This window comes from Melitaea cinxia, chromosome 7 (assembly GCF_905220565.1).
Source record: "Melitaea cinxia chromosome 7, ilMelCinx1.1, whole genome shotgun sequence".
Taxonomy (NCBI): Eukaryota; Metazoa; Arthropoda; class Insecta; order Lepidoptera; family Nymphalidae; genus Melitaea; species Melitaea cinxia.
This window is the reverse complement of record NC_059400.1, coordinates 17,392,649-17,406,212: the sequence shown is the minus strand read 5'-3', so window position 1 is coordinate 17,406,212 and position 13,564 is coordinate 17,392,649.

Below are 13,564 nucleotides of genomic sequence, written 5' to 3'. Positions count from 1 at the left end.
GAAATACATAAAGCGTCACAAGTGTCTTATTGACCGACTTTGCTGTCAACTTAAAAAGCCGACCGGTGGCGGGATAACCATCCGACTGCTGGCTTTGAAATACACAGGCCGTAGACGAGCAGCAGCGTCTTCGGTGCGACAAAGCCAGCCCTGCGGTCACCGACCCGCCTGCCCAGCGTGGTGACTATGGGCAACACACATGAGTTCACGCATTTTTGGCGCGAACTTGTGGAGGCCTATGTCCAGCAGTGGACTGTATAGGCTGTAATTATGATTGCTGTCAGCTTAGCTTAGCCCCAGGAACTCTGGATATATCACTCACCACAAGTACACTATAATAGAATGGCATTTTTTATGAAGGGAATTTCCTAATTATAATGCAAAGAAAGGAAAACAAAAATAAAATTATAATAAAAAACTCAATACAACTCAGAATCAGATAAACTTTTTGCAATTTCATAATAGCACAAAAATTATTATAATCAGGCTGTGCTCTGATTTTGCCAACAAACTTGTATACGTAGCGTCAATAATAAGTGACCTTATATTTTAATGAATATAAAGAGTTGCCTATAATATATTCTGACACAAACGTACTTAATTTCCAGTCACAATTGACAATCTGTACCCTTCGGCTGCAATGTTGTTAATATGAAATGAAATGACGGTAAACACTCGCTTGATTTTGATCGTTCACGTAATTAACTGCAAATCGAAATTATTCGAACAAACGTGATTGGAATAGTCTGTAATAATTATTTTATTCTATATTATGTGTTGGTAAAAATACATAATATAGAATAAAATATGTGTTGTGTGGCTACGGCACTAAAGAATTTAGCCACCCCCTCTCTTCCCGTGGGTGTCGTAAGAGGCGACTAAGGGATAACAAGGTTCCACAACCACCTTGGAACTTAAGAAGCCGACCGATGGTGGGATAACCATCCAACTGCTGGCTTTGAAATACACAAAAACACAAGCCAGTACTGCGGTCACCAACCCGCCTGCCCTGCGTGGTGACTATGGGCAAAACACATGAGTTCACGTTATTTTTGGCGTAAACTTGTGGAGGCCTATGTCCAGCAGTGGACTGTATAGGCTGTAATGATGTGTTGGTAATGCAGTTAATTTAGATAGCTACTTTGTTTCAGCCTGTAATATCCCACTGCTGGGCATAGGCCTCTTTCCCCATCTAGAAGAAGGGTACGAGCTTAATCCTCCACGCTCCAATGCAGGTTGGCGGATATATTCCTTACTATGAGTAACGATCGCTATCAGGTGTACATGATAACACCAGGACTGATAGCTCAACTTGCTCTCTGAGGCACGGTGGGGAGACCCACAAGAACTAACAAGCAGACCGGAAATGAATATTTATACAAACACAAATATCCACTCCGAGCGGGAATGGAACCCAAAATTAAAGGATATGATGAAATTACACCAGAGCACTCAGCATAGCTACTTTTTAAAGCTGTGGCAAACCGTATCTATCCGGTACTAAAAAACGGGCACCCCATGCGCCATCCAGTACCGAGTAACGAAACCTTAGTCACGAATGCATTTCGTTACTCGCATTTTTTAACTGACTTCAAAAAAGGAGGAGGTTACTCAACTCTCAGATCGCAGCTTACTCAGTTCGCAGTCATAAAATAAATGAATATATAAAATAAAAGTAGCCTAAGTTTCCCTTCTTACTACATCAGCTATCTGCCAGTGAAAGTCCCATCAAAATTGGTCCAGCCGTTTCAGAGATTAGCCGGAACAAATAGAGAGACAGACAGACAGACAAAAATTATAGAAAGTGTTATTTTGGTATATGTACCGTGTATACATCCATATGCATTTAGTATAAAGCAGTTATTTTAATATAACAAACAGACACTCCAATTTTATTTATTTGTATAGATTTAAGAAATTTATGTAATTTAATGTTTGTTTTGTTCTAGGTGAAGTGATATTTTATTTCATACTAATTACTAATATTTCCTATATACTTTTTAAAAATATTAACGAAGGCTGTAATCTCGAACGCACCGGTCAATCTCCTTCGTGTATTCTCCATTCTACGTGACATTGGCGAAATCATCTGTGCTCATTTGGCACTATTGAAAGCCATTTTAAGAAGAAGAAGAAGATGAAATTTTAATTTTAGGCTATCTGTAGTCTATTCACATTTTCAATTTAGATGCAGCTTATATGTAAAGAAAAACGTAAGAAAAAAAAATATGATTTTTTGCTCATACATATTATAGAGAATTCAAAACTCAACCGAGTCCCGGTTAACAACATCCAGTAAGCAATAGCCTATGTTAATATTTGTGAATGAAACTCCTCAAAGGATATCGTGGATCGCTTCAAATGAAAGGTTAATATTGGAGTTAGTAAAATCTATTTCTGTTGTAACCGAGTTCAAAGTATAAAGTTATCATATCAGGCCTTTTAACCGACTTCCACAAAAGGAGGAGGTTCTCGATTGTAATATTTTTCTTTTTTTTTAAGTATGTTACTTCAAAACTTTTGACTGTGTGGACCGATTTTGAATTTTTTTTTTAATCAAATGGTAGTGCATGACATTTGGTCCCATTTAAATTTAATTGAGATCTAACGAGTACTTTTCGAGGTATATCTAATAACTAGCTGTGCCCGCGACTTCGTCCGCGTGGAATTCACCAAAATAGTTATTGTTCAGTTCGCGGTTATAAAAAAAAATTAAAATACAAGTAACCTAAGTTACTTTTTACTACATCAGCTATCTTCCAGTGAAAGTCCTGTAAAAAACGGTCCAGCCGTTTCAGAGATTAGCCGAAACAAACAGACAGACAGACAAAAATTAAAAAAAAATGTTATTGTGGTATATTACAGCAACATTTCGCAGTCCACTACTGGACATAGTCCTCTACAAGTTCGCGCCAACAATGGCGTAAAATCATGTGTTTTGCCCATAGTCACCACGCTGGGCAGGCGGGTTGGTGACCGCAGGACTGATTTTGTCGCAACGAAGAAGCTGCTGCCCGTCTTCGGCCTGTGTATGTTTGGTATGGTTATGGTTGGTTGGTAATTCAAAGCCAGTAGTTGGGTGGTTATTGTGGTATATGTACCGTGTAAAAAGCGCTTATTGGAACGAAGTTCCTTACGGTAGACTTGACATTTGGCTGGACGAGCGAACTGAAAAAAATGTGATACTAAAACCGTAAGAAAAATATATAACGGAAGTGAGGTAATATCAGTCACACGACTGTATAATATGACGTTTGTAAAACTAAAATATTACTAGTAAACTTTTTTAAAATTATTTTTGTAATTTTATACTGTCGACAAAAATAAATAAAGACATGTTTTTTATTTCACCTAATAGTTTGAATTATTATTATGTGACCGGACGCCACTCCACCCGCTCCATATACAATAGGTACACGTATTATAATAAATACTTATATATATAATATACTTATATATATAATATAATAGATTTACCTATACTTACATATATAAATATAAGCGGGTGGAGGAATATGCCCCGGCAGGGAGATCAAACGGCCGGGGGTTAGGGCTGTAGGCTGAGAAACCGGCGGACAATCCTAGCCAAGTCAAGTAACACTGCCTTCTGCATTCTGGCTGCGAGCGAACCGTCCCGGATCCCCAGTTGCCTCAGATGGTGAGCGAGGCTAACCGGGATCAAACCATTGGCAGATATTACGATAGGGATTATTTCAGCGGACCCCACACCCCACATGTCGACAATCTCGTGCGCCAGATCCAGATATTTACGTTTTTTCTCAGTCTCAGCTTTCACGAGGTTATTTATTTTTATTATTATTATTTTCTTAGATTTTTTTATTTTACGGTATTTGTTATTTTCTAAAATACTAAATTACCTAAATACTTTTATGTACTTAATTAAAAACCAATCAACAAAATTAAAAAAAAAAATCAAGAACTAGAAAATATATATAAAGTTTAATTTTTTTTTTAATTGTGTTGCTTCTATACTATCCGAAGGAACTTCGTTCCTACCTGGTGTCCCATGATACCACATATTTTTTTTATATTACAAACAGACACGCCAATTTTATTTATTTATATTGATACGGTTTTAATTCACTATTTTTTCATCGACCTGCGTTGTATTATAACCACACAACTTTTTACTGGGTATATATTAAAGTATAGATACTGGTTGTATATTTAAAAAAAAAAACATTTAATAAAGTATAGATACTGGTTGTATATTAAAAAAAAAAACATTTAGGACTATATGTAAGCCCTGTTAGTAATTATTTAGCTCTACATATATTTGTTAAATTTTATAAGTAGTTGAATGATTTTTTATTCGTTATTTGCATATCTACAGATATTTCAAAAATTTAATGACGTACAATATACGAAAACAATGTTTAAAACGCGGTTTCCTACAGCGTAATGGTTCAATTCTATTTATTTTGTACAGATATAATTGTTTATTCGCCGTAAATACGCGGCGAGGATGAAATTGATTGCATAGATTGAATTCTAAATTGAAATTATTTACCGTTTTCAATTTGTTTGTAAAACGCTGGGGCTTAGTATATATGCATATTATATTCATATATTTTAGGTTGAACCTACAAAATTATAAAAATAACGTAAAGTAAAAAATGACTTAAATATCAAGCCTATATGTCACAATTCGTTTAGTGGCCACTAACAAATTTACTACACGAGTAAGAAATCCACGTTATAAAGAGGAATACAAGGAACTACAAAGGAATCGAGGATTGAATATTTATTTCACAAGTATATTTCTTTCATCTTTAAAAATGTGCCTGTCTCTTTTCGGAATTATAGCAATTCAAAAAAATCCAAAAAAGACAGTAAAATTAATCAATAGATAACAAATTGTATAATCGTGATTGTCGTCTATTCGTAGTTCATCGAAATCGCTTTATTCTGAAAATTTATTTTAGCTGTCAATGAATTTGATTATATTTCACTTAATTACGAGAAACGAGCAGATATCTAAGTCTTCTGACTTTTAAAAAAGATATAAAAAGTAGGGACGAATTTGGCAGCACTAACATAGTACGTAATAATCACTACATAGTATAAAACAAAGTCGCTTTCTTTGACCCTGTATCCCTACGTCCCTATGTCCCTATGTATGCTTAAATCTTTAAAACTATGCAACGGATTTTGATGCGGTTTTTTTAAATAGATAGAGTGATTGAAGAGGAAGGTTTATATGTATAATACATGCGTAATATAATTGATGAACATTGATAGTTTTTGCAACCGTGCGAAGCCGGGGCGTGTCGCTAGTTCTTATATATAAAATTCTCGTGTCACAATGTTAGTTAAAATACTCCTCCGACCCGGCTGGACCGATCTTTATGACACTTTGTGTGCATATCGGGTAGGTCTGAGAATCGGCCAACATCTATTTTTCATACCCCTAAGTTATAAGGGAGGGATTAAGGGGGCTAATAACATATATGGCAAAACAACGTTTGCAGGGTCAGCTAATATATAAATATTTTTTTAAATATTTGTTTTTTATAATAAAATAGTAGGAAAGTCAAAACTGTACTCACTTCAGCCTATCGCAGTCCACTGCTGGACATAGGCCTCCCCAAGTTCGCGCCACACATCCCGGTCTTCCGCAATCCTCATCCAGCCTACACCGGCAATCTTACGTAGATCGTCGGTCCAACGGGCCGGAGGACGTCCCACACTGCGTTTGCCAAGACGCGGTCTCCACTCTAGGACCCGTCTACTCCAACGGCCATCGGTCCTGCGACACAGATGACCAGCCCACTGCCACTTCAACTTGCTAATTCTGTGGGCTATGTCGGTTACTTTCGTTCTCCCGCGGATAGTCTCATTTCTAATCCTGTCTTTGAGAGAGACCCCAAGCATGGCCCGTTCCATTGCACGTTGAGCGACTTTAAACTTGTGGACCAGTCCCTTGGTCAGTGTCCACGTCTCGGCTCCGTATGTTAACACAGGCAGGACGCATTGCTCGAAAACTTTTGTCTTCAAGCATTGCGGAATCTTCGAAGTGAAGACTCGACGGAGCCTGCCAAACGCCGCCCAGCCCAACCGAATCCTCCTATCGGCCTCCTTCTCGAAGTTGTTGCGGCCTAGTTGGATAGTATGGCCTAGGTAAATATAATCCTGAACAACTTCGAGAAGGGTACCATCGACCGATACCGGTATCGGTATGACTTGGTTGTTAAACATAACTTTCGTCTTATCCAAGTTCATACAGAGACCGACACGTCGGGAGGACTCGTTTAGGCCGGCCAGCATTTGGCCTAACTCATCCAGCGTCTCCGCAAAGATGACAATATCGTCGGCGAAACGAAGGTGAGAGATGAATTCACCGTTGACGTTGATGCCCCGTTCCCCCCAATCCAAGGTCTTAAAAACATCCTCTAGCGCAGTGGTAAACAGTTTCGGTGATATTACATCCCCCTGTCTTACCCCGCGCCGGAGGGAAATAGGTCTTGTTCTTTGGTCATTGACATGAACGGTCATCGTCGCCGCGTCGTACATAGATTTTAGTACCTCGATATATCGCCAGTCGATATGACATCTCTGCAGAGAGTCCAGGACAGCCCAGGTCTCGACGGAGTCGAAGGCTTTCTCGTAGTCCACAAATGCCATACACAGCGGTTGATTATATTCTTCCGTCTTTTGGATAATCTGCCGAACAGTATGGATGTGGTCCACGGTGCTGTAGCCATTTCGAAACCCAGCCTGCTCTGGTGGTTGGAATTCGTCGAGTCTTCTGGCGAGACGATTCGTAACAACCCTCGAAAACAGCTTATAGACGTGGCTCAGAAGTGAGATCGGTCTGTAATTCTTTAACAGAGACTTATCGCCTCTCTTAAAGAACAGCACCACCACACTCCTGGACCACGCCTCCGGCGTGGTACCTCGGTGGATGACGGCGTTAAATAGTCTTGCCAAGGCTTTCAGGACAGGTCGCCCTGCGGCTTTAAGGAGTTCAGTGGTAACTCCGTCATCCCCCGGGGCCCTTCCGTTTTTAAGCTGCCCGAGCGCTGCACCAATCTCATCCTCTTCGAAGTCCGGGATACACTCCGAATAATGGCGCAACAATGGTGCCCGTGGATCTTCGGTGTCCCAAGTCGCAGGCTTGCGTGCGCTCGACGAGTACAGCTGTCCATAAAAATTCTCAACCTCTTCTCGGACCTGAGGGCGAGAGCAGACGGTTCTGCCATCTGCTGTTTTAAGCTTCGCAAGAAGGCTTCTCCCCAATGGTCTTTGGAAAACTTTGGACCCCCTATTCTGCTCAATCAGAGTAGCAACCTCTCTCGTATTTGAGCAGCGGAGGTCTCGGCGAATAATTTTCCGTACCCTCTTGGAAAGAGCCCTCTGTTCTGGCGAAGCAGCCGGCAACTCGCGCCTCTGCCGCATCAGATCCAAGGCTTCGGGAGAAAGTTTGGACTGCTTCGTTGGCTTTGTTGGTGGAAAGTGCCTGCGACCCAGTGTACACACCGTCTTCACCACGTTGTCGGTTATCTCGTCCACGTCGCTAGTAGTTTCCAGCGAATCGAATCGGTTTTGGAGTTCCAACTGAAACTGCTCGGAGCCACATAGTATTTGGGGCAGCGTAGGTCGGAGAGTAGATTTCATCAAGCGGGTCCGCTCCTTTCGGAGACATATATTCAGAGTGCCCCGTACTAGCCGGTGGTCGCTGCCGGTGTTAAACCTGTTAACCACTGAGACATCTCTGAATATATGCCTTTTATCCGCTATGATGAAATCTATCTCGTTCCTCGTCACAGTATCGGGGCTTTGCCATGTCCACCTCCTTTGGGGCTTCTTCTCAAAAAATGAGTTCATCAAGAAGAGCCCCTCCGATTCGAGGAAGTTGACAAGCGTCTGCCCCCTGTGATTCCTGTGCCCCAATCCGTGTGGTCCGATGCTCGATCCGTCGCGGCCTTGTACTCCCACTTTAGCGTTGAAGTCTCCCATAACAACGCTGTAGAAGGTCGAAGTAGTGCCATGTATGGCCCTTGTGATATCTTCATACAAGGCTTCGACTTCATCGTCAGAGTGTGCCGAGGTCGGCGCATATACCTGTATCACTTTCAGGGAGTACCTGTCGGTGAGCTTAAGTACAAGGTACGCTACCCGGGTCGACACACTACTGACTTCCACAACGTTGTTAGTGAGAGTCTTGTGAACCAGAAAACCGACGCCACCTTGGGAAAGCCCATCACCTTCACGGAAGTAGAACAAGTGCCCGGAGTCCAGGATCATCGTGTCCTCTCCCTCTCTTCGGACTTCAGACAACCCCAGTATGCTCCACTTAATGTGACTAAGTTCTACCTCAAGTTCGGTGAGGTGATGGTCCAACCGTAGCGTGCGTCCATTATACGTAGCCAGGAATATTTTTCTATGGCAGCCTCCCGTACCCCGGTGATTCTTAGCACCCTCTACCCCACCGTTACCACGGCCGCTGCCGTAGCCGGGAATAGTGGGGCTGCCGGGAACTGAGGGCCTTATTTTTAGGTTCGAACTCATGGGGGTTTTTGCCCATAGTCACCACGCTGGGCAGGCGGGTTGGTGACCGCAGGGCTGACTTTGTCGCACCGAAGACGCTGCTGCCCGTCCTCGGTCTGTGCATTTAAAAAGCCAGCAGTTGGATGGCTATCCCGCCATCGGTCGGCCTTTTAAGTTCCAAGGTGGTAGTGGAACTGTGCTATCCCTTAGTCGCCTCTTACGACACCCACGGGAAGAGATGGGGTGGCTAAATTCTTTAGTGCCGAAACCACACAGCAAAACTGTACATTGAATATTTTTTTTAAAAGAATACTTGGGGTTTGACAATCGATACCGAAGCCAAAAATATGGTTTTTAGAATTTTTGTCTGTTTGTCTGTATGTATGTCTGGGACAAACTCAAAAAGTACTGCATGGATTTACTTCAAATTTGGCACGAATATTATTAAGAAGTCGGGTCAACATATAGGCTACATATAATAACGCTATCACCTACGGGGAACGAGCAGTGAACCTTTATTTCTTCAACGCATTCTGTAACAACGCGTATTCTAACGACGTCTATTTGAATGTTGTTGTTATTAATAATAATAACCATGCTATAAGCTAGCTTCACACTATAAATATCACGCAATATAAGTAACTTAGGCCGATAAACATAATTAAATGAATATAAGTAGTATCAAGACAATTTTAAAGCAGCGCCATCTATGAAATTACAAAAACATCATCATCAATCCCTTTTTGGATATAAATAATTAAAAATTTGATCATGTAGGCGAGGTTAATAGTTGTTTTTAAAAGTCATAGATGAAGATGTGCATTTTCTTCTTAAAATTGTATCGTTAATTCGTTTCAGAGATGAGCAACACAAAATATGTGTTTATATAAGTTTTAAGCTGCTTCATCTATGTCTTATAAAATTCATCGAGTTTGTCTGTATCTAATAATAATAAATAACAGAACTCAAAAAGAATTGCATAAATTTATAACAAAATTTAAACTCGAAAACGGCACGCTATTGCTGTAAGAAAGAGCTAAATAACGAAGAAAGTGGAAAATTAAGCATGCCATACATATATCATATAGATAAGACATGCTTATATTTTTTTATAATACAGAATAAATAGTACTTTTTGAAGGAAAGAAGAAGAACGGGTAAATGAATGTTATTTTAAAAGGTATAATCGTAGGTATTTTTGGTGCTGTATAGCGTTCACGCAGACGACGTCGCGGGCAGCAGCTAGTATATAAATATTAGTATTAAAAGTTTGAACACAAGATGAGACAAAATACTTTACGAAATTCCAAGTTTTGCTCTCTTTTTATAAGGTAATTGCTCTCAAAGAAATTGAAAAGTATAAGTACCACAGACCCTTTTCTACAGAACTTGGATCTTTAAGTTTTGATTGAGTGCAAGTAGCGAGAAGCCATGTCTGCTGCCTTCGTCGCATCAACGCACTTTGTGGGTTATGTATCTAGTTAAGGGGAAAAGGAAAATTACGTATTTATTTCAGGTTTTTTTTTTATGTAACTAGGCCAGCAAATAAGCGTACGACTCACCTGATGGTAGGCCATTATCGTAGCTTATAGACGCCTGCAACACCAGAAGCATCTAAGCGCGTTGCCGACCCCATCCTCAATTCCTCCCAGGAGCTTATAGCAGGAGAATTATGATAAATATAAAAGTTAGTTATAAGATAATACTAGAGTAAGCGTAATAAAAAAAAAAAAACGCGCGGTGTCGTGGAACAACAGATAGAAACGAAGTTCTTTATTATAAAATATTTATTTCAAGTTCCGTTCGAGGTATAAAGAAAATATTATATATTCGGGTATATATTTATATTATATTTTTTTATTGATAAAAAAAAAAAACTACTTTACAAAATTATCTTAACACATTTATTTTATTTACAATGATTTATAAAAATATATAATAATTATCGAATGATATAACAATAATAGAAAACTACAATAATAATAACATTCATCACGTAGACATATATTCATATACATTAGATACTCTAAAGCCATCATACATAACAATCATACATAAAAATCTTACACTTTTTTAACGTTACGAACGTTTTTTGCCAGCTAGGATACCCCGCCACAACGCCCTATAAGGAACTTCGTTTCAAAAAAAAAAAAAATCAATACTCACCTAGTTATCTCTTTTAAAAAAAGTAATTTGTATTATCATTTGATTTAAGAATCGCTTGAAATTCTCCTAGTATAACAGGCGTCCGTAAGCTAATATTTCAATGCGATATCCATCAAGAGAACCATATTATTTTTTGTAAATTTTGTAATTTAAAAAAAAACGTGGGTGAAGTCACAGAAATCATATAGTTTTTTCATTAATCTTCTCAATTAGAGTACGAAATTGAATAGAATTACGGTATCGACGCTCAAAACAAATTCATCCAATACTAGTTCCAATTTCCAATGATCCTCACCTAACCTAATAACACAAATCCTACGGGCTGTCATGATGTCAACACTCCAGCGCTCTTGTTGCCTTTACGTCACCTAGTCATACGAAACGAAAGTATTTTAATATACCTACACTATTATTAGAAATGTTCGAGATTAGGAATTTTTGGTATTCTTTTTCATACACAAGAAGTATTGGAATTCGAAATGTGTATAATAGTTCAATCAGGGATGAATGACTGTTAAAAATAGCCTAGTTTCGTGTAGTTGCATCAACCGGTTTAGCGAATTGACTGAACTAAAACAGGCTACGCTGATTCAGTGTAGGTTGACCGACAATTTTCCTAGCAACAACGAGTGTAAATCTCTATCTATAGTATCAACCGAGACCTACATCTTAACGCGCTCTTCGAACTATAATAGAGAACACCCCGCAAGATCATACACCCAGACCAGAAACATAAATTTGCCCAAATAAAAAGTAAAAGCCCAGTAAATATCTGCACACCAAGCCGCTGCTACTGTATCGTGTCTTATGCCCAAGGGTTATCTGGAAGAAATTGCTCTTTACAGATAAAATCGACTTTGTACATTTTGTTCTGTATCTTTTCTATGTGTACAATAAAGAAAAAATAAAATAAATAAAAATCTAACCGATTGAGAGCAGCGAACAAAAAACAATATACCAGAACCCATACTCCTATAACTTATCCATAACTATGATTGATACAGCTCTTTTGAAACTTGTTAGTTTAACTGCAATAAGAAGTTTATATAGATAATATATATGTGTATGTGTGTGTGTGTGTGTGTCTATCCTATACAAACACAAGCAGCTGTTGTTAGTTAATTCAAATTACTACATTAATGAAAGAAAATATTGTACGGAGTATGACTACTTACATTACAATCAACACTAAATTTACATGTTCCAAACAACTGTTAAGTAAACATACAAAATTAATTTCATACAACCTTTACACGTTCCAAAAAAAAAAAAAAAAAACACTACACACTCCAAACAAAATGGTGTCAACAATAGTCGACTTCAGTTTCGTAAATTTATCTCAAAACAGTTATATAAAATAAAATGTTATTTCTATCTCGCTTGTACTTGATTTTAATTAAATGCAATTTAGCTATCTATCTCTTTCATTCTTTAGGTTTAGTTCATTCCGTTTGCTGTGCAGCGCTTAAATTAAAACGTAAATAGTTTCTGGGACTCGAGCACGCGTCGGTTCGCCCGATGCTTACAATTGAGAGTACGTTAAGCTGTTAGACTACGCTGTTTTAGGTCTTATATCCACTGTGACTTACTTATTTTTACTGTACGCGAGATTTTTCAATTATGACGATATTGAATGTTTTCTACTCAAGTAGCTTACTCTAGTACAGGCTTGCTCAAAACTATTACAGGTTACGACTAGCCCGTTGGCGCAGTTTGTAGTGACCCTGCTTTCTGCTCCGAGGGTTGTGGGTTCGATTCCCACCCCGAGTCTGGGTGTAATATAAATATTTATTTATATATTTATATATGTATTATTTATAAGTATGTTTATCAAAAAAAAATATGTAGCTATATACCAGTCGGCTGTAACCTATAACACAAGCATTAATTAATATTATCTCAACTTTACACTTTATATAAATTTGATTGATGACCTTTTTAAATGAATTTTATTATTAACATGTAGCATCTTTACTGTTAATTTTTTATGCGAAGTAATTTTAATTATACTTGCTACACGGCATTAATATAATGTGGAATGTTGTGTACCCCGTGATGGGATACATATTAGATAATAATGTAATAGTGAATTATATATATTGTTCCATATGTATTTTGTGGATGTACCTATAAAATAAAATAAAAAAATAGATAAATAAATAGTTATGTAGTGAAATTTAAGTAAATAACAGAAATAGATAACTTATACATAGATAAACAAATAATAACTATATAAAAAATAATATATATATAAGAAAAAAAAAAAAAAAAATCCTTACTAACAGTAACATAGATTAAGTGTACATTGTAAGTAGAACATAAGTGTACATATATGGTAACTAGGAAATAAGTGTACATATATGATAACTAGGCAAATAAGTGTAAATATAGACATAGATAAGAAAAATAATAATTTTAGAAATTAGAAAGCAATTATGTGTATACTTCTGCATAAACAGTATTTAGTAAGGAAAAAAAAAAAAAAAAAAAAAAAAAAAAACCGTCGGCGTCGGGCCACGTCCTAGTTTTACTAGGCAGTCACAGGACTGTCGATCTGTAGTATAATAAGTAGAAAAATCGCCTGTAGTATTATAATGCATGCATGATAAACAAAGGCACGGGCATTTTGAGCCCGTGGATCAAAATTTATAAATAAAAAAAAAAAAAAAAAAAAAAAACACAAGCATTAAGTTGCTTACTTTAGGAACAGACGACCGTGTGTGTATTGTGTAAATATTTATTTAATTTAATTTATTTAGGTTATATTGCAGGGCAAAGTTTGTTCTACGATTCAGAAAAAGTTTTAAGTTGCGTTTTCCAAAACGTTTAGTTGTTCTTGTACCGAGAGAGTAGAAATGAGATAAAATAATAACTCCATTGTTACCAT